A 19856-nucleotide genomic window follows, 5' to 3' on the forward strand; every position below is an offset into this window, starting at 1 on the left:
TGTTGGCCACATTAATTAGGGAAGAAAGAGAAATTTAAAGTTACAGTATTGAAAAGGAAGAAGTAAAAGTATCTTTGTTTGATATCGGATTTCTACATACAAAAAAGTGAGCTTCTGAAAAATAGAATAAAGAAAATGTTTCATTCACAATAGAATAACAGGAATAAACCTAACCAAAGAGGTGAAACACGTGTCCACTAATAACTATAATACATTGGTGAAGGAAAACAAAAGAAGACCTTGATAAATTAAGACACCCATATTCAAGGATTGAAAGTTTTAATACTTTTACATGTCCCAACTATCAAACAGATCTATAGATTCACTGCAATGCCTATCAAAATTCCACAGGGAAACTTTACAGAATTAGAAAAACAATCTTAAAACACATATAACCAGCAAATTACCCACAAAGCAATCTTGATCAAGAAGAGCAAAGATGCAGGCATTACACTTCCTGACTTCTAAATTTAGTACAAAGTTACAGTAATCAAAAACGGTGTTAGGAAACTGAATATCCACATTTGGAATAATGGAAGTGTACTCATCTCACACCGTATACAAAAGTCAACTCAAAATGGATTCAGTTAAATGTAACATCTGAAAGCATAACATTACTAGATGAAAAAATAGGTATAAGCTTCTTGACATTGTTTTGGCCAATGATTGTTTTGGACATGACACCAAAAGTACAGATAATGAAAGGAAATAGACAAGTGGGATTACATCCAATGAAAAACTTGTACACATCAAAGGAAAAAATTGGCAGAATAAAAATGCAATCTACAGAATGGTGAAAATATTTGCAAGTGTAGCTAATAAAATTTTAATAATCAAAATATAAGCAACTCATGATTGAATAGATAAAAAACAAAAGACAAATATTCCAATTAAAAACAAAGAATCTGAATAAATATTTCTCAAAGGAAGACATATAAATAACAAATGAGTATATGAAAAGTTTCTCAACTTCACTAATCATCAAGGAAATCAAAATCATAATGAGATACCACCTCGCACCAATTAGGATGGCTACTATTAGAAAGATGAAAGATAATCATTAGTGAAGTTGTGGAAAAAGGAAATTCTTTTAAAATGTCAGTAGGAATGTACATTGGTATAGCCAGTATGAAATATCATACATTAAAAAATTAAAAATAGAACTACAATATGATCCAGCAATCCTATTTCTGAAGATATACCTAAAAGGAAATAAAACCAAGATGTCAGAGAAATATCTACATCTCTTTGTTCATTGCAGCATTAATCACAATATCTAAGATATGGAAACTACTATTGTCTCTCTGTCAAAAGATGAATCAATAAAGATATGTGATTATATAATATATAAACAGTATAAATTAGTTATATTATATATTACTACATTATTACATTATATGATTGCATTAAACTATAAATAATATAATTTATGATACTGTATAACACTGTTTCTCAATACATACTTTTCTATGTATTATATGTATTTACACTTGTTTATATATGTATATACTTGAATATGTATTATATATAATGTATTTACACATACTATTTATCTTTAGGATAAAAACACTTGCCATTTGTGATGACATAGATGAACTGGAGGACATTATGCTAAGTGAAATAAGTGAGAAGTAGAAAGGCAAATACTGCACAATTTCACTTATTTGTTTGAACGCTTTAATAGTCAACCTCCTAGAAACAAGGAGTAGTAGAACAGTGGTTAACTTTGCTGAAAAGGAGAAATTTACAGATGTTGTTCAAGGAGGAAAACTTTTCAGTTATGAAAGATTAATAAGTTCTGAAGATATAATATATGGCAATGAGAATATACTTAGTATCAAATACTTGAAATTTCTTAAAAGGGTAGAGCATTTTTCTCTTTAAAAAAAGGCAACTATGTGAGGTAATGCGTGTGTTAACTAGCTTGATTGGGTTGCACAATAAGTGTATCAAATCATGAAGCTGTACACTTTTAATACAGATAACTTTTAATTGGCTATTATAATTCCATGAATCTAAAAAACAAGTTGACCATAGAGACAAGTATTTATTCTAGTCTCTCTAGAGTATTCCATTGGGCAATATCCATCCTTAAACCATACTACACTGTTTGATTCCTGCAGCTTTGGAGTATGTTTCATTTTCTTCATATCAGAGAAGTGTGAGTCTTCCAGACTTGTTCTTTTTCAAGATTATTTTCAAAGTTTTATTATATTCATTATTTGCACACATTAAGATTATGTTCACTAGAATCTCCTTTATCTTCTCTGAATATATTCTATACAAATTCTATATGAATTCCATAAGTTCATATTCTATATGAATTCTATAAAAATTCTATCTGAATTTTAGGATTTTTGTTGTTCAAAAGTCATTTGGATTTTGATAGAGATTGCTTTGAATCTATACATCATTTGGAGTTAACAATATTTGGTCTTCCAATGCACAAACATGGGGTGTGTTTCTATTTATTTTTCATTGCTTTAGTTATTTCCTGCAGCATTTTGTGCTCTTCATTGCACAAATATTTCACTTCTTTATTTAAGCTAATTCCTAAGTATTTTATGCTTTTTGTACTGTTATAGATGGAATTGTTTTCTTATATTTTTATGAATTGTTCATTGTTAGAGTATAGAAATGCAAATGATTTTTGAACGTCAATTGTACCCTTTTACTTTGTTGAATTTATTTATACCTATAACAATTCTTTGGGGAATCTTTGGAGTTTTCTACATGTAAGATATCAGAGAAGAGAAATAATTTTACTTCTTCCTGTTCAATTTGGATGATTTTATTTCTTTTTCTTCTCTAATTTTTCTGGCTAGAACTTTCAGTACTATTTTACTTAGTAATGGGAAAGTAACAGCCTTGCTCTGTTCCTGATCTAGAGGAACATATATTATTCTTTCACCATGAGTATGATATTAGCAGTTGGCTTTTCATATATCGTTCTTATATTGTTGAGGTGGTTTTCTCTTTTTTCCACTTATTTTATTGAGGTCATAATAGTTTACAACATTTTAGGTGTACATTATTATTTATCAGTTTCTGTATAGATCAAACCATGCTCACCACCAGGAGTCTAATTTTTACCTGTCACCATACATATATGTTCGTTTATGCCTTTCACCCACCCTTCCACTCTCTTCCTCTCTGGTAACCACTAATCTGTTCTTTTTACCCAAGTATTTATCTTCAATACATGAGTGAAATCATATGGCGTTTGTCCTTCCCTGTCTCGCCTCAAGGTCCATCCATGTTGTTACAGATATGATGATTTTGTCTCTTTTTAATGGCTGAGTAGTATTGTGTTGTATATATATATATATACACCACATCTTCTTTATCCATTTATCCATAGAAGGGCACTTGGTTTGCTTCTACATCTTAGCTAAAGTGAGTAATGCTCAATGAAACAGGAGTGCATAAATCACTTTGAATTGTTGATTTCAAGTTTTTTAAATAAATTCTCAGGAGTGGGATAGTTGGGTAGTATGGTATTTCTATTATAATTTTTTGAGAACTCTACATACTGTTTTCCATGGAGGTTGCACCCATTTGCATTCCTACCAACAGTGTATGAGGCTTCCTTTTACTCCTCATCCTCTCCAACACTTATTTTTTTCTTGATAATTATAAGCATTCTGATAGGTGTAAAGTGATATTTCATTGTAGTTTAGATCTATATTTCCCTAATAATGAGTGATGTTGAACATCTTTTCAAGCGCCTGTTGGCCATCTGTAAATATTCTTTGGAAAAATATCTGTTCCTATCCTCTGCCCATTTTTGATCAAGCCCTTTGTTTTACAGTTGTGGAGTTGTATGAGTTCTTTACGTATTTTGAAAATTCATCCCTTATCTGATATGCGATTTGCAAATATTATCTTGTATGTAGTGCATTGTTTTTTCATTCTGCTGATTGTTTCCTTTGCCTTGCAGAAGATTTTTAACCTGATGTAGTCCAATTTATGTTTTCTTTTGTTTCCTTTGCCAGAGTAGACACAGTATTCACAAAGGTGCTGCTGAGACCAGTGTCAAAGAAAGTACTGCTTATATTTTCTTCTAGAAGTTTTATGATTTCATGTCTTACATTCAAGTCTTTAATCCATTTTAAGTTACTATTTATCTATGGTGAAACTTAATGGTCTGTTTTCATTCTTTTGCACATGGCTGACTTGTTTTACAGCAGTTTTTTTCATTGTGGTCATAATTGCTTAAAACATAGTGAGATTTCAGTTGTACATTATTGTTTGTCATATACCATATAAGTATGCCCCTTAACCCCTTGTGCCCACCCTCTACCTCCCTTCCTCCAGTAAACACTAATTTGTTCTCTTTTTCTGTAAGTTTTTTAATGTTCTACATATAAGTGAAATCATATCATGTTTGTCTCTCTCTGTCTGGCTTATTTGGCTTAACATGATGCCCTAAAGCTTCATCCATGTGGTTGCAAATGGGACAATTTTGTCCTTTTATGGCTGAGTAGTATTCCATTGTATATATATATATACCATATCTTCTTTATCCAATCATCCGTTGATTGGCACATAAGTTGCTTCTATGTCTTGGGTCTTGTGAATAATGCTGCAATGAACATAGGGGTGCATAAATCTCTTTGAATTGTTGATTTCCAATTCTTTGAACAAATACCCAGTAGTGAGGTTGCTGGGTCATACAATATTTCTATTTTTAATTTTTTGAGAAATTTCCATACTGTTTTCCACAGTGGCTGCACCAGTTTGAATCCCCACCAGCAGTGCATGAGGGTTCCCTTTTCTCCACAACCTCTCCAACATTTGTTGTTATTTGTCTTGGTGATTATAGCCTCTAATGGGTATAAGATGGTATCTAAATATAGGTTTGATTTGCATTCCCCTGATGATTATGGATGTTGAGCATCTTTTCTTGTGTCTATTGGACACCTGTATGTCTTCTTAGGAAAAATATCTGTTTATGTTTTCTGCCCACTTTTTGATTGATTTGTTTTTTACAGTTCACTTGTGTGAGCTCTTTATATATTATGGAGATTAACTTCTTATCGGATATATGATTTGCAAATATTTTCTCTCAGTTGGTGGGTTGTTTTTCACTTGATCTTGGTTTCACTAGTTTTCTTTTGTTTCCCTTGTCTGAGTAAACATGGTATTCGAAAAGATCCTTTTAAGTCTGACGCCAAAGAGTGTACTGCCTATATTCTCTTCCAGGAGTTTTATGATTTCAGGTCTTACCTTCAAGTCTTTGGTCCATTTTGAGTCTATTTTTGTACATGGGGAATGATAATGGTCTAATTTCATTCTTGTGCATGTGGCTGTCCAGTTTTCCCAGCACCATTTATTAAAGAGGCTTTCCTTACTCCAGTGCCTGTTCTTGGCTCCTTTGTTGAAGATTAGCTGTGCATAGATGTGTGGTTTTATTTCTGGGCTTCCAATTCTGTTCCATTGATCTGTGTGTCTGTTCTTGTACCAATACTATGCTTTTTTGGTTACTATAGCTTCGTAGTATATTTTGAAGTCAGGGATTGCAATGCTAGCAGCTTTTTTTCTGTTTTTCAGTCTTGCTTTTACTATGCAGGGCCTTTTCTTACCCCAGATGAATTTTAAGATTCTTTATTCTGTTTTTGTGAAGAATGTCATTGAGATTCTGATCAAGATTGCATTGAATCTGTAGATTGCTTTAGGTAGTATGGAAATTTTAACTATGTTTATTCCTCCAATCCATGTGCATGGAGTATCTTTCCATTTCTTTAGGTCATTGTCAATTTCATTTATCTCACAGTTTTATTTGTATAGGTCTTCCCCCTCCTTCCTTGGTTAAACTTATTCCTAGTTATTTCATTTTTTTTTGTTGCTATTGTAAATGGAATTGTATTCTTGAGTTCTTGTTATGTTAGTTCACTATTTGAGTATAGAAATGCTACGGATTTTTGCAAGTTGACTCTGGACCCTGCGATTTTGCGGTAGTTGATTATTTCTAATAGTTTTCCAATGGATTCTTTAGGGTTTTCTATATATAACATCATGTCATCTGCAAACAGCAAGACTTTCACTCTTCGGTGCCTATTTGGATTCTTTTTATTTCTTTTGTTGCCTAACTGCTCTAACCAAAAGTTATAGTACTATGTTGAATAAGAGTGGTGAGAGTGGGTACCCCTGTCTTGTTCCAGTTCTCAAAGGGATGCCTTTCAGCTTTTCCCCATTGAGTATGATGTTGACCATGGATTTGTCATATCTGGCCTTTATCTTGTTGAAGTACTTTCCTTCTATACCCATTTTATTGAGAGTATTTTTTTATCATGAATGGGTGTTTGATTTTGTCAAATGCCTTCTCTGGATCTATGGAGATTATCATGTGGTTATTCCTTATTTTTTTTAATGTGGTGAATCATGTTGATGGATTTGCTGATGTTGAACTACCTTTGTGTTGCTAGTATGAATCCCACTTGATCATGGTGTATCATCTTTTTAAAGTATTGCTGTATTGGGTTTGCCAATATTTTGTTCAGGATTTTTGCATTTATGTTCATCAGTGATATAGGCCTGTAATTTTCCTTCTTTGTGTAGTCCTTATCTGGCCTTGGTAGCAGGGTGATGTTGGCTTTGTAGAAAGTGTTAGGAATATTTCCATCTTCCTCATTTTTTGGGAATAGTTTGAGAAGAATGGGTAATAAGTCTTCTTTGAATGTTTGGCAGAATTCTCCTGAGAAGTCATCTGGTCCTGGGCTTTTTTTCTCAGGGAGGTTTTTGATAACTGTATCAATCTCTTGTGATTGATCTACTCAGATTTGCTATTTCTTCATTCAACCTCGGGAGGTTGTAAGAGGCTAAGAATTTATCCATTTCTTCTGATTGTCCAGTTTGCTGGCATATAGATTTTCATAATACTCTCCTGTAAGATTTTGTATTTCAGTGGTATCTGTTGTAATTTCTCCTCTTTTGTTTCTAATTTTACTTAATTGAGGCTTCTCTCTTTTTTTCTTAGTAAGTCTGGCAGAGGTAGTCAGTTTTGTTTATCTTCTCAAAGAACCAGCTCCTTGTTTCATTGACTCTTTTTACAGTCTTTTCTGTTTCATTTTCACTTATTTCTGCTTTAATTTTTATTATTTCACTCCTTCTACTGAATCTGAGCTTTGTTCTTTTTCTAATTCTGTTATGTGTAGTTTAAGATTGTTTATTTGAGTTTTTTCTTGTTTGTTAACATGGGCCTCTATTACTATAAATTGTCTTCTTAGGACTGCTTTTGCTGCATCCCCTATGAGTTGGTACGGTGTGTGGTGTATTTTTGTTCTCGTTTGTGTCCAAATGTTTTTTTGCCTTCTTTTATTTCTTCAACAGCCTGTTGGTTGTTCAGTAGCATGTTGTTTAGTCTCCACATTTTTTTTCCTTCCCGTGATTTTTTTCTTATTGATTTCTAAGTTCATAGCATTATGGCCAGAGAAGATAGTAGATAAGATTTCAATCTTAAATTTATTAAGGTTTGCCTTGTTTCCCAATATATCTTCTATCCTTGCAAATGTTGCATGTGCACTTAAGAATATAAACTCTGCTGTTTTAGGATGGAGTACTCTCTATATGTCTATTAAGTTCATGTGGTCTAGTTTTTCATTTAATTACACTATCTCTTTGTTGCCTTTTCATCTGGATGATCTAACCATTGAAGAAAGTAGGGCATTGAAGTCCCCTACTGTTATTATGTTGTTGGTAATATCTCCTTTTATGTTTGTTAACAGTTGATTTATGTACTTTGGCGATTCTGTGTTGGGTGCATATATATTTATGTGTTATATTTTCTTGCTGGAGAGTCCCTTTTATCATGAAATACTGACCTTCTATGTCTCTCTTTACCTGTTTTATCTTGAAGTCTACTTTGTCTAAGTATGGCAATACCTGATTTCTTTTGTTTACCATTAGCTTGGAGTATCATCTTCCATCCCTTCAATCTTAGCCTATGTTTGTCTTTAGACCTTAGAAGTATTTCCTGAAGGCAGCATATTGTTGGGTCTTGTCCTTTACTTCCCATCCTGCCACTCTGTGTCTTTTGATTGGAGAATTCAGTCCATTTACATTTAGAGTGATTACTGATATATGAGGGCTTAATACTGCCAACTTATTACACGTTTTTTGGTTCTTCTGCATATCTTTTGTTTCTTGTCCTATGTACATCAGGCTACGAATTTGATTAGGTAGTCAATTTTATATGTTGGATTTATTCACTTTCCCCTTGTTTATCATATATTTCTCAGTTTTAATTATTTGTTTAGTGGTTACCATTAGGTTTACATAAAAAGTCTCAAAGATGACATTGTCCATTTTCTGATTGCCTCTTACTTCTTTAGACTATACCGATTCCGTCCCTTTACTATTCCCCTTCTAATTTATTTTTGTCATATCTTATTCCATCTTGTGTTGTGAGTTTGTGGTTAAGGTGATGATGTAATTTTTATTTTGGTGTTTTCCTCGTCTTTATGCTTGATATAAGAATTAAGTGTTTACCAACCTGATCCAAGAGAGAGCTGCCAAGTTCTTTTTTTTCATTTTTATTGAGTTAATGATAGTTTACAATCTTGTGAAATTTCACTTGCACTTTATTGTCAGTCGTGTTGTAGGTTCACCACTTCAGCCTTTGTGCCCACCCCCCACTCTCCCTCCCCCTGGTAGCCACTAATCTGTTCTCTTTGTCCACATGTTTAAATTCCTCATATGAATGGAGTCATACAGAGCTTGTCCTTCTCTATCTGGCTTATTTCACATAACATAATTCCCTCAAGGTCCATCCATATTGTTGGAAATGGGAATATTTTGTTCTTTCTTATGCCTGAGTTAGTATTCCATTGTGTATATATACCACATCTCTTTTATCCAGTCATCTGTTGATGGGCACTTAGGTGGCTTCCACATCTTCACTATTGTTAATAATGCTGCAATGAACACAGGGGTACATGGGACATTTGGAATGCTGATTTTAAGCTCTTTGGATAGATACTCAGTAGTGGGAAAGCTGGATCATATGGTAGTTCTATTTTTAACTTTTTGAGACATCTCCATACTGTTTTCCATAGTGGCTGCACCAGTTTGCATTCCCACCAGCAGTGTATGAGGGTTCTTTTTTCTCCACAACCTCTCCAACATTTGTTACTGTTTGTTTTAGTTATTTTTGTCATTCTAATGGGTGTAAGGTGATATCTTAGTGTAGCTTTGATTTGCATTTCCCTGATGATCAGCGATGATAAACATCTTTTCACGTGCCTATTGGCCATCCATATATCTTCTTTGGAGAAATGTCTGTTCATGTCTCCAGCCCATCTTTTGATTGGGTTGTTTGATTTTTGGTTGTTGAGTTGTGTGAGTTGTTCATATATTATGGATATTAATCCTTTGTCAGATATATGACTTGCAAATATTTTTTCCCCATTAGTGGAGTTTTTTTCTTTGAATCCTGTTTTCCCTTGCCTTGAAGAAGCTCTTTAGTCTGATAAAGTCCCATTTGTTTATTCTTTCCATTGTTTCCCTTGTCTGAGAAGACATGGTGTCCAAAATGATCCTTTTAATACTGATGTCAAAGAGTGTACTGCCTAGATTTTCTTCTAGAAGACTTATGGTTTCAGGTCTCAGCTTTAGGTCTTTGATGCATTTTAAGTTTATTTTGGTGAATGGTGAAAAAAACCGGTTAATTTTCATTCTTTCACTTGTGGCTTTCCATTTTTCCCAGCAGCATTTGTTGAAAAGACTTTCTCTTCTCCATTGTACACCTTCAGCTCCTTCATCGAAGATAAGCTGTCCATAGATGTGTGGTTTTATTTCTGGGATTTCAATTCTGTTCCATTGATCTGTGTACCTGTTTTTATACCAGTACCATGCTGTTTTGATTACTGTAGCTTTGTAGTATGTTTTGAAGTCAGGTATTGTGATGCCTGCAGCTGTGTTCTTTTTTCTCAGGATTGCTTTAGCAATTCGGGGTCTTTTGTTGCCCCATATGAATTTTAGGATTCTTTGCTATATTCCTGCAAAAAAATGTCATTGGGAATCTGAGTGGGATGGTGTTGAATCTGTAGATTGTTTAGGTAGAATTGACATTTTAACTATGTTTATTCTTCCAATTCATGTGCATGGAATGTCTTTCCATCTCTTTATGTTGTCATCCATTTCTTTCAGAAAGCCTTGTAACGTGCATTGTATAAATCTTTCACTTCCTTAGTTAAATTCACCCTGACGTATTTTATTCTTTTTGTTGCAATTGTGAATGGTATTGTGTTCTTGAGTTCTTTTTCTGTTAGTTGGTTTTTAGAGTACAGAAATGCTACTGATTTACGTAAATTGATTTTATACCCTGCAACTTTGCTGTAGTTGTTGATTACATCTAAAAGTTTTCCAATGGATTCTTTGGTGTTTTCTATATATAAGATCATGTCGTTTGCAAACAGTGAGAGTTTCACTTCTTCCCTCCCTATTTGTATTCCCTTTATTCCTTTTTCTTGCATGATTGCTCTGGCCAGGACCTCCAGTACTATGTTAAATAAGAGTGGTGGCAAAGGGCATACTTGTCTCGTTCCTGTTTTCAGGGGGATGGCACTCAGTTTTTGCCCATTGAGTATGATGTTGGCTGTGGGTTTGCCATATTTGGCCTTTATTATGTTGAACTAGTTCCCTTCTATCCCCGTTTTCTTCAGAGTTTTTATCATAAATGGCTGTTGGATGTTGTCAAATGCATTCTCTGCGTCTATTGAGATGATGATGTGTTTTTTATTTCTCAGTTTGTTGACGTGGTGTATCACGTTGATTAATTTGTGGATGTTGAACCATCACTGTGTCCCTAGTATGAATCCCACTTGATCATGATGTATGATCCTTTTGATGAATTGCTGTATTCGGGTTGACAAAATTTTGTTTAGAATTTTTGCATCTATGTTCATCAGTGATATTGGCCTATAGTTCTCCTTTTTCATGCTGTCCTTGTCAGGTTTTGGTATCAGCGTGATATTTGCCTCGTAGAATGTGTTAGGAAGTGTTCCATCCTCCCTAATTTTTTTGGAATAGCTTGAAAAGGATAGGTATTAAATTCTCTCTGAAAGTATGGCAGAATTCCCCATGAAAGCCATTTGGTCCTGGGGTCTTATTCTTTGGGATGATTTTGATTGCTGTTTCAATCTCTTTCCTTGTGATTGGTCTGTTCAAATTGTCTGCTTCTTCTTGAGTGAGCTTTGGGAGATTGTAGGAGTCCAAGAATTTATCCATTTCCTCCAGGCTATTTTGCTGACATATAGGATTTCATAGTATTCTCTTATAATCCATTGTATTTCCATGGAGTCTGTTGTTATTACTCCTCTTTCATTTCTGATTTTGTTTTTTTTCTTTGTAAGTCTGGCTAGGGGTTTGTCAATTTTGTTTATCTTCTCAAAGAACCAGCTGTTTGTTTCACTGTTCCTTTCTACTGTCCTTTTTGTTTCAACAGCATTTATTTCTGCTCTGATTTTTATTATTTCCCTCCTTCTGCTGACTTCGGGCTTTGTTTGTTCTTCTCTCTTTAATTCAGTTAGGTGTAGTTTAAGATAGCTGATTTGGGATTTTTCTTGTTTGTTAAGGTGTGCTGGAATTGGGATGAATTTTCCTCTTAATGCAGCTTTTGCTGCATTCCATATGAGTTGGTAAAGCATGTTATCATTTTCATTTGTCTCCAGGTATTTTTTGATTTCTTCTTTAATTTCTTCAATGATCCATTGCTTGTTCAATAGCATATTGTTTAGTCTCCACATCCTTGTGCCTTTCTTAGCTTTTCCTTGTAATTAATTTCTAGCTTTATAGCATTATGATCAGAAAAGATGCTAGTTATTAGTTCAATTTTTTTAAATTTGTAGAGGCTTGCCTTGTTTCCCAACATATGGTCTATCCTTGAGAATGTTCCACGCGTGCTTGAGAAGATTGTGTATTCTGCTGTTTTTGGATGGAGTGTTCTATATATGTCTATTAAGTCCAACTGTTTTAGCTGCTCCTTTAGCTCCACTGTTTGTTGATTTTCTGTCTGGATGATCTCTCCATTGATGTGATTCGGGTGTTGAGGTTCCATACGATTATTGTGTTATTTTTGATACCTTCTCTTAGGTTTTTCAATAGTTGCTTTATGAACTTTGGTGCTCCTGTGTTGAGTGCATAGATATTTATAAGTATTATTTCTTCTTGATGAAGTGTCCCTTTGATCATTATATATTGGCCCCCTATGTCTCTCTTTACCTGCCTTATCTTGAAGTCCGTTTTGTCTGATATAAGTATTGCAACACCTGCTTTCTTTTGTTTGCTATTAGCTTGGAGTATTTTCTTCCACCCTTTCACTCTGAGCCTGTGTTTGTCCTTGGAGCTGAGGTGTGTTTCCTGGAGGCAACAAATTGTTGGATCTTGTTCTTTAATCCATTTTGCCACTCTGTGTCTTTTTATTGGAGAGTTCAATCCATTTACAGTGAGGGTGAGTATTGATGCATGAGGGCTTAATGCTGTCCTTCTGTTGCTTGTTTCCCGGTTTTCCTGTTTCCTTTGTTTCTTGTCCTGTGTGTTTTAGCCTACCCATTGACTTCTGCAATTTCTTATGCTGGGTTTCTTAGATTTTTCCTTATTTATGTTTTGTGTCTCTGTTCTGTTTTTTAGTTTAGTGTCTACCCTGAAGTTTGTATTCAGAATCTCGTGAATAACATAGTCCATTTTCTGGTGGCCTCTCACTTCCTTAGCCTAGACTGCTTCAGTCCCTTTCCTTCTCCCCTCCTAAATTATTTTCATCTCTTATTCCAATTTGTATTGTGAGTTTGTGGTTGAAGTGATAAGATTGTCTTTGCTTTGGTGATTTCCTTCCCTTTATCCTTATGCTTAGTTGAATATTTGCTATCCTATTCAGAGGCTATTTGTCTCCCTACTCTGTGGTTTGTGACCCCTTACTCCTGTTTTTTCCTTTTTCAGGTATGAGAGCCTTCTTGAGGATTTCTTGTAGTGGAGGTCTTGTGACTACAAAGTACCTTAGCTTTTGATTGTCTGGAAAATTTCTCCCTCATATCTGAAGGATATTTTTGCTGGATGGAGTATTCTTGGCTGAAGATTTGTATCCTTTAAAGTAGTGAATATGTCAGTCCAATCTCTCCTAACTTGTAAGCTTTCTGTAGAGAAATCCGCTGAAATCCTGATGAGGGATCCTTTGTACGTTATTTTCTTCTTCTTTGCTGCCCTGAGTATTCTTATGTTGTCATTCATTTTTACTACTATATGCTTTGCATTTTTACATTGACACATCTAGAAGATTTGAAAGCTTCCTCCACACACATTTCTGTCTCAATCCCTAGATTTGGGAAGTTCTCATCTATGATTTTGTTGAGCACACTTTCTGCTCCATTTTCCTTTTCCACTCCCTCAGGAATTCTGATGATTCTTAAGATGCAATTTCTCATTGAGTCAGCTATTTCATGGGGATTACTTTCAGTTTCTTAAATTCTTAGTTCTCTTTCTTCCTCTGTCTGGAACCATTCAGCCTGTCTACCTCTGATTATGCTAATTTTCTCCTCTATGGTGTCTACATGGGCATTCAGGGAATCCGTATTCTGTTCTATCTGATCCATTGTATTTTTCACCTTTAGTATTTCTAATTGATTCTTCTTTATAATTCTAATCTCTTTTGTGAAGTAATTCCAGAACTCGTTGACTTGTTTCTCTATATTTCGCTTTACCTCATTCAATATTTTGATGATAGCTATTTTGAACTCATCTTCACTTAGTTTACCTATTTCCCAGCCCTCAGGACCTACTTCTGTATTTTTATTGTTTTCCTTTCAGACTGGAGCTTTTATAAATTGCTGGATGGTAGAGGAGCAGTTTTTGCACATGATGCTATTATTCCACTGCACTTACAGACTGTCGCCACTAGATGGGGGTCGAGAGCCTTGCATTCTGAGCCCTCTGCCTTCAGTTGCAATGGCAGCACACATCGCGGGCTGGGGGAGGAGTGCACTTTCATTCACTCGGACCTGGATTGGATCAGCTCTCGCTTTCTGGTCTCCCAGGGCCCAGGCTTGCTGGGGTTTCCCCATGTGAAAGCTTTCCCGATTAGAGGGCTCCCAGTGCACCAGTGGTGGGAGTCCTGGATGATCCCTGGATGTGCGGCCCCTCCCCCACTCCTTCCCACACCCATGGCAGCAATCCCAGTCTCTAGGGGAGAGAGCAAAGTTCTCTCCTACCCACTTCCAGCTCCTCTGAGGGCGGCTTCAGCCTCTCCGCCTTCCGTCGTTTGGCTGCTGTGGGTCCATGACAATTTCTGTTATTAGGATTTTCTTTTGGTTGCAAAACAGTTGCTCTTTTTGGTTGTATTTTGGAGGAGAGAGAGTCCTGGGTGAGCTCATGCCACCATTTTGCTGACGTCACCCTAATCCAAGAGCTGCCAATTTCTGATTATTGTGTACCTATTCATCTCTTTGCTCCGCTCTTTGTAGCCCTTTTCCTGTTATCGTCTTTTTCATTTCTGGTATGAGAAGCTTCTTGAGAATTTCTTGTAATGAGTGTCTTGTGGTGCTGAACCCCCTTAGCTTTTGCTCACCTGGGGAAGTTTTTATTTCTCCATCATATCTGACAGAGATTTTCACTGGATAGACAGTTCTTGGCTGTAAGTTTTTGTCTTTCAGGATTTTGAATATATCATTCCACTCTCTCTTAGCCTGTAAGTTTCTGAGAAATCTGCTGAAAGCCTGCTATAGGTTCCTTTAAACTAATTTTCTCTTCTGCCTTGCTGCTCTTAATATTTTACTTTGTCATTGACTTTTGCCAGCTTTATTACCATATGCCTTGCAGTAGGTCTTTTTACATTAACACAGTTGGTAGTTCTGGAAGCCTCTTTTACGTGAATTTCCATCTCCTTTCCCAGGTCTGGGAAATTCTCTATTATTTCTTTGAAAAAGCTGTCTGATCCATTCTCCTTTTTTCACCCTCTGGAATACCTATAATCCTTATGTTTCATTTCCTAATTAAGTCAGACATTTCTCTGAGAGCATCTTCATTTCTTTTCAGTCTTAGTTCTCTCTTCTCCTCCCTCTGAAGCATTTCTATAATGTTGTCTTCTAAATTGCTAACTCAGTCTTCTATATTGTCAGCTTTGTTGTTTAGGGAGTCGAGCTTTTTAAAAATTTTATCCAGGGGCTGGCCCGATGGCAGAGTGGTTAAGTTCATGTGCTCTGCTGCAGGTGGCCCAGTGTTTCATTGGTTCGAATCCTGGGTGCAAACATGGCACTGCTCATCAAACCATGCTGAGACAGCATCCCACATGCCACAACTAGAAGAACCCACAATGAAGTACATACAACTATGTGACAGGGGGATTTGGGGAGAAAAAGAAAAAATAAAATCTTTAAAAATTTCATCCATTGTATTCTTCATCTCCACAGTTCTGATTGGTTCTTCTTTAAAATTTCAATCTCTTTTGTGAAGAAGCTCCTCAATTCATTAATTTGTCTTTCTGTGTTTTCTTGTAACTCACTAAGTTTTTTTATGATAGCTATTTTGAAATCTTTATCATTTAGGTTATGGATTTCTATTCTTTGGTGGTGTGTACTTTTGCCTCTGCATGGTGTTATTATCTGGTCATTGCTGCCACATGCCTCCACTGGGTCAGGATCAGGTGCTATGTATTCTGGCTTCAGCGCAATCTGGGTATCTCCAGCTCTGACCACTGGGTTCTTTTCTCATTGTGCAATGCTCTGGCAGATGGCAGATCTGGAACACTGGGAACGGACAGGGATGCTCTCCTTCCCCTGTGCTTCTCTCAGCCTCCACTTCTTACTCTGTGCAGAGTTCTGGGTGATAGCAGGACTGGACAGCAGGAGTGCCAGGTGGGGTAAAAAGCACTTTCTTATACCTGCATGCCTCTCCCAACCAATGCCTTTCTCTCTTCATGGTGCTCTGGGCATTCATGGGGCTCCACCTGCCACTGCTTCTCTCTCTGGGTGATGCTCCTCACGATTGTGGGTCTGGAGCATTGCGCTGGTGTGCCAGGTAGGAACAGAGCACCTCCCCAACCTGTGCCACTCCTTTAGCTATGAGTCTTCTTTCTCAGTGGAGCTCCTGCTGAGCAGCTTCACCTTCCTCTGGAGGATCCAGCCTCACCACCATCTTCAGACATACAGCTGCAGGGGTCTCCCAGACATCTGTGTTCTGTGTGTCCTCTGTTGGTGTATGAATGTCCATCTAGTTGTATTTTACAAGAGGAAATCCAGGGGGAGAGCTCACTCCACCATGATGCTGACGTCACTCTCCAACAACGTCTTTTCTTTCCTCTTTTAAGGAAGATTAGTCCTGAGCTAGCATCTGCTGCAAATCCTCCTCTTTTTGCTGAGGAAGACTGGTGCTGAGCTCACATCTGTGCCCATCTTCCTCTACTTTATATGTGGGGCACCTATCACAGCATGGCATGCCAATCAGTGCCATGTCCACACCTAGGATCCACACCCATGAACCCCAGACTGCCAAAGCAGAACATGCAAACTTAACTGCTGTGCCACCTGGCTGGCCCCTGTGACAGTTTTTTAAGAGAATTTTTCCTTCTCTATTGTACGTTCTTGGCTCCTTTATCAGAGATTAGCTGTCCATAGATATATGGTTTTATCTCTGAGCTCTCAATTCTGTTCCATTATCTGTGTGTCTGTTTTTGTGCCAGTACCATGCTGTTTGGATTACTAAAGATTTGTAGCGTATTTTGAAGTCAGGGATTATAATGCCTCCAGCATTTTTTTTTCCTTCTGAGTATTACTCTGGCTATTTGTGCTTTTTTGTTGTTTCATACTAATTTTAAGGTTCTTTCTTCTATTTCCATGAAAAATTTCACCATGATTCTATTTGCAATTGCACTGAATCTGTAGATTGCTTTAGGTAATATGAACATTTCAACTATGTTTCTTCTTCCAATCTATGAGCAATGAATATCTCTCCTTTTCTTTACGTGTTCCACGATTTCTTTCAATAAGGTCTTATTTTTTTTCATTATATAGGTCATTCACTGCCTTGGTTAAATGTATTCCTATATATTTTACTTTTTTGTGATTGTAAATAAGATTCTATTTTATTTGCATGTGTGTGAGCAAGATTCAGCCAGAGTTAGCAACTATTGCCAACTCTCCTTGTTTTTTTGCTTGAGCAATATTAGCCCTGAACTAACGTATGTGCTAATCTTACTTTACTTCACATGTGGGATGCCTCCATAGCATGGCTGATGAGTGGAGTAGGTCTGCACCCAGGATCCAAACCTGTGAACCTGGGCCGCCAATGTGCAGCATGCACCACTTGGCCACAGGGCCAGGCACCAGGATTGTATTTTTTACTTCTCTTTCTACTAGTTCATTATTAGTGTACAGAAATGCAACTGATTTTGTACGCTGAAACTTTGTTGTAGTTGTTGATTATTTCTAATAGTTTTCTGGTGGGTTTTTTAGGGTTTTCTATACAGAATCATGTCATCCACAAACAACAAGAGTTTGACTTCTTCCTTTCCAATTCAGATACTTTTTATTTTTTATGTTTTGGCTGCCTAATCACTCTAGCCAAACTTCCCTTATGTTGAATAGGAGCATTGAGGGGGGCACTGTTGTTCCTGTTCTTGAGAGATGACTTTCAGTTTTTCACTACTAAGTCTTTTTGCACTGGTGTTGGCTGTCTGTTTGTCATATATAGCCTTTATTGTGCTGAGGTTCTTCCCTTCTGTACCCATTTTATTGAATGTTTTTGCCATAAATGGATGTTGGATCTTGTCAAATGCTTTCTCTGCATCTTTTGAGGTGACCCTGTGATTTTTATTCCTTATTTAATGTAGTGTATCACATTCATTGATTTGAAGATGTTGAAGCATCCCTGCATCACTTGCATACCTTCCTCTTAATCATGCTGTATGATCCTTTTAACATATTGCTGTATTTTGTTTACTAAAATTTTGTTGAGACTTTCTGGATCTATGTTCATCAGACATATTGGCCCATAATCTTCCTTCTTCATGTTGTCCCTGTCTGGGTTCACTATCAGAATAATGTTGATCTTATAGAATGAGTTATAAAGTGTTCCATCTTCTTTAATTTTTTGGAATAGTTTGAGAAGGACAGGTATTAACTCTTTGAATGTCTGCCAGAATTTACCAGAGAAACCATCTGGTCCTAGACTTTTGTTTGTTGGGGTGTTTTTGATTACTTTTCAATCTTTTTACTTGTGATTAGTCTATTCAGATTCTCTATTTATTCTTGATTCAGTTTTGGGAGGCTGAATGAGTCTAAGAATTTATCCATTTTTTTCTAGATTATCCAATTTGTTGGCATATATTTTTTCACAACATTCTCTTATAATCCTCTGTATCTGTGGTATCCATTGTAATTTCTCCTCTTTCATTTTAAACTTTATTTATTTGAGCCTTCTCTTTTTCTCTTACTGAGTCTGGCCAAGTGTTTTTCAATTTAGTTTATTTTCTCCAAGAGACAGATTTTAGTTTCATTCATCTTTTCTACTGTTTTCTTTTAGTCTCTATTTCATTTATTTCTGCTCTAATTTTTATTATTTCCCTCCTTCTACTGACTTTGGGGTTTGTTCTTTTTCTTGTTCTGTTAGTTGTATTTTAGATTACTCATTTGAGATTTCCCTTGTTTGGTGGTCAGCTATTGCTGTAAACTTTCCTCTTAGAAGTAATTTTGCTGCTTCCCATAGCAGTTGCTATATTGTCTTTCATTTTTATTTCACGTGTTTTTCATTTCTCTTTTGATTTACTCATTGATACAATGGCTGTTCATTTCTCCACATATTTTTGAATTTCCTGGATTTTCTTGTAATTAATTTCTGATTTCATAGCTTTGTGAGCAGAAAGAATGCTTGATGTGATTTTAAACTTCTTAAATTTATTGAGGCATGATTTTTGCCCAGTGTATGGTCTATCTTTTAGAATTTTCCATGTGCACATGAGAAGATTTTATATTCTGCTTTTTTTTGGATGGAGTGTTCTACTTATATATATTAAGTCCATCTGATCTAGTCTCTCATTTGAATCCACTGTGTCTTTATTGCTTTTCTGTCTGCATGATCTATCCATTGATGTAAGTGGTGTGTTGAGGTCCTCTTTCATTATTGTGTTTCTGTTAATTTCTCCCTTTACGTGTGCTAATATTAAGTTGCTTTATATACTTTGGTGCTTTGTGTTAGGTGCAAACATATTCATAGGTGTTATGTCCTCTTGGTGGAAAGTCCCTTTTATCATTATATACTGCTCCTCTTTGTATTTCATTGTCTTTTTTATCCTGAAGTCTGCTTTGTCTGCAAAGTATTGCAACATCTGCTTTCTTTTCTTTGCCATTTGCTTGGAGTATCATCTTCCAATTCTTCTTTCTGAGCTATATTTGTCTTTAGAGTTGAGATGTGTTGCCTGGAAGCAGCATATTGTTTGGTCTTTTTTAATCCACCCAGCTACTGTTTTTGATTGGAGAACTCAATCTACTTTACATTTAGAGTGATTACTGATATATGAGGGCTTGAAACTGCCATTTTATCTCTTGTTTTCTGGCAGTTTTATATTTCCATTGTTTCTCTTCCCTTGAAATTCTGACTACCATTTCAGTTTGGCAGTTTTCTATATTTTTCTCAGTTTTCTCTTTATTTTTAAATTGTGTCTCTGCTCTGATTTTTTTACTTATTGGTTTCAATGATGTGTCTATAAAATATGTCATAGATGAGACGGTCCATTATCTGATAGCCTCATGTCCATTAGCCTAAGCTAAGTTCCACTTTCTTCTTCTTCCCTGTCTGAGTAATTGTTGTCACAAATTATTCAGTTTTGTGTTGTGAGTTTGTGACTAAATTGAAGTGTTTATAGTTATTTTTAT

The 19856-nt window shown here is 35.9% G+C and overlaps 1 protein-coding gene across 1 annotated transcript in view; it reads right to left on the minus strand.

The window, feature by feature from the left end:
- The window catches only part of LOC124234181 (eukaryotic translation initiation factor 1A, Y-chromosomal-like), a 139491-nt gene that overhangs the window by 36370 nt on the left and 83265 nt on the right, over positions 1-19856 (minus strand). The window lies entirely within an intron of this gene.

This window comes from Equus quagga, unplaced genomic scaffold, assembly GCF_021613505.1.
Source record: "Equus quagga isolate Etosha38 unplaced genomic scaffold, UCLA_HA_Equagga_1.0 72560_RagTag, whole genome shotgun sequence".
Classification (NCBI taxonomy): domain Eukaryota; kingdom Metazoa; phylum Chordata; class Mammalia; order Perissodactyla; family Equidae; genus Equus; species Equus quagga.